Source organism: Zea mays, chromosome 2 (assembly GCF_902167145.1).
Source record: "Zea mays cultivar B73 chromosome 2, Zm-B73-REFERENCE-NAM-5.0, whole genome shotgun sequence".
Taxonomy (NCBI): Eukaryota; Viridiplantae; Streptophyta; class Magnoliopsida; order Poales; family Poaceae; genus Zea; species Zea mays.
Window position 1 is genome coordinate 231,211,912 of NC_050097.1, and position 2,772 is coordinate 231,214,683.

The 2,772-nt window shown below is 43.8% G+C and overlaps 1 pseudogene across 1 annotated transcript; it reads right to left on the reverse strand.

The window, feature by feature from the left end:
* Positions 1 to 531: 531 nt before the first annotated feature.
* LOC109944621 (uncharacterized) lies at positions 532 to 1,420 on the reverse strand (annotated as a pseudogene). The gene is made up of 3 exons (XR_002267745.2): positions 1,343 to 1,420; positions 1,162 to 1,244; positions 532 to 764 (listed from the first exon to the last, which is right to left on the reverse strand). The product of XR_002267745.2 is annotated as an uncharacterized protein (transcript).
* Between the last annotated feature and the right edge of the window lie 1,352 nt (positions 1,421 to 2,772).

Sequence of the window (2,772 nt, forward strand, 5' to 3'; positions counted from 1 at the left end):
TGGCGCAGGCTAACTGTCGTCGGAAGGGGGAGAGGAATGCGCATCGTGGTGGAGATTCTGCTGAAAAGACGCAACCGAAGATCGAACTGTTAGACCTCTACTGACCGTTATGCAGAGTTAGTCTAACCTAACCTACCAAATTTTGGTAGTACCAACCAAATTGAGCTTGTGTCACCCGAATCAATCTTGGTGCCACCAAATTGCTACATCGCCTGTCGCGTTACGTGACAGATTGCTCATCTTGCATATAATGACAAAAAATAAGTGTTTCTAGTGAAATCTTATTGTCACTCAAGATCTATTTTCCTTTTCTTCTCCCTACCCAGTATCTGCATAGCCTTGGGTCACCGATTTCTTTGTTTATAGACTGTCATGCAGTTTCTATATTTAGTTCACGCCACACTCCTTTTTCACCTCCTTGCACTTGGTTAAGGTCGTTTGGGAATGTCACAATACCAAAAAGACAATAATAACACATTAACATGCACAATTGCTAGCCTTATCTGAACAGTCACGGTCCAGGCAGTGGGGTGAGTATTGAACTGGGGAGTCAGATTGCAAGTCTGTCTCCAGTGCAAACTGGGCTCATACCAAATAATACTTCACTATATGGTATGGTGGACAAAAGAATATGAAAAAAAATCATTGACCCACAGACAGAAATATGCTGTTTCTGTATTCTAAGCTGGAGTCCTAACGATCCATCCTAGGCACTCCTTCCTAAGAGGCGAGTCAGCGAATATTGCTTTGATGAAATTCTGCACCTGCACATGATTAAAAAAACAGATCGGTTAAACTAAGAAAATATACTTTTAGTATATTGTTCAACATTGAAAAGATCATAAAGTTATCATGCAGCAGCTTTCAATTAGGAAACGTATGGGGGAAGGGGCATAGACAAACTGATAACGGTTTGTTTGAGAACAAGAGTATCGGAGGGGAATCAGAGGGCTATAGTCCATTACTATTCAAAATTAAATAGTAAGGGATTATAGCCCCCCTCAAATCCCTCCAATACACTTGCTTCCAAATAAGCCCTAAGACTTTCAAAGACCAATTAGATAAGTCAATGCCCAAAAATAAAGTGCTGCCTCTGATATTGTATACACTATATGGAGGTTTTTTCAACAACAAAAAAAGATGGGGGCTGGGCTTGCTCACCTCAGATGATGTGAAACCACATCTAACTAGGTCTCCACTTTCCCAACATGTTGCGATGGACTTCAATGACATATCAAGCAACTCTGGACAATAATTATTCGGTGTTATCTAACTGAATAGAAAAACATAAGTAGTCCATTTAAAGATGAAAAGAAATCCGTAATCAGAACCAACAGAACACCTGCTAGCTTGCAGAACTTTTTCAAAGATGGTAGAATTCCATCCAATTGAATCCAAGCGTCATGGTCTAAGGGGAACCGAACATTCTCAAACCAAGATAGAGTTCCCAAGCACAGCGATAGGGCGATGGCGTTCCGGTCTTAGCGTTGGTCGCCCCCGGCGTCTTCCGGTGCGCCGTCACTTGGCGCCCCCTGCTCATGGCCATGGGGGGCCCTGACGGGTTCGTCTGCTTCGTCCTTGGTCTTCTCCGACGGTCTCCGCTTTCAGGATTGGATTTTCAACAAGTTTAACCGTCCGATCAACCCCATCCCGGGTAAATTTGATCGTCATGAGTTCTTTTTAGTCGTCTCCTTTGGCAGATGCTCCATGCGTTTATGCCTAGATTCTGTGGGTCTTCTGCTTCAATCGTTTGTTGGTGGCAAGGCTGGCTTATTCAAAGTTTCTCAGCTGGCGGACCGGGTGTTCCGCTTTTCGATCTCTTGCAAAGTTGTTGGTTTTGCAGTTTATCAGCTACGCTCCTATTCCTGCTCCGTCTTCAAGGCGTACTTGCACCTGTGGAATTCTGGTGGCCCTAATTGGTTCATTGAGTGGCAGCGTTATTCTGCGGAGGAATCCAATTCCTGGAAACTGGTTTCTCATCGCCGTTCTTCCCCGGCTCCGTTTGCTACTGTTGGGGGCCTTCGTCCTCCGAAGGTCCTCAAAAACATGATTTGACAATGCTTTCCAAGTGAATTATATGAACAGGTATTTTCGGATTCAGAATTATGGGTATGGAGCACGACCAGGACGAAAGCTGAGCCAGACGAAGGTCGAGGGCAGCCGAAGCTGTACGCAGGGAAGCTTCGGCGCGATAGCACAAGGGGGAACCGACTTAAAGATAAAAAGACTTCGGGGTCCTCAATAGATTTCCGTAAACCGTTAACAAATGTAATGGACATAGATGTAATTTTACGTGGGCTGCGTCCCGCGTCTATAAATAGATGAACAGTACTCCCGTACTGTTCACGCTGACTGGTCATTTGCTTTCGCATCACGCTTGTGCTTTTGCCTTCCGCAGGACCGAAGGTACATTTGTAATTCGAAGTCATTTATATTGACTAATACAAGTAGAGATAATTATATGACAATATTCAAACGCTTATTTCATATTCTATGATTTATGCAAACGCTTCATTCTTCGTTGTTATGCTTACGAAGGTATGTCCTTCGTAACCTTCGTCCGAAATGCTTTATATCCCGAAAGGATATATTGTTATGGAGGACGAAGGACCTTAACACTTAACATTTCTTGTGTTGCCTTGTTCTTAATTCGAAGCATTTGAGAACAAGTCCCCAACAGCTACTATGTCTCGTAAACCAGCTCTGTCAGGTGCAAATTTGGTCCCTTTAGGTCATCAAAAGAGGTCTGTTCGTGCTCCCGAAGGATTGATG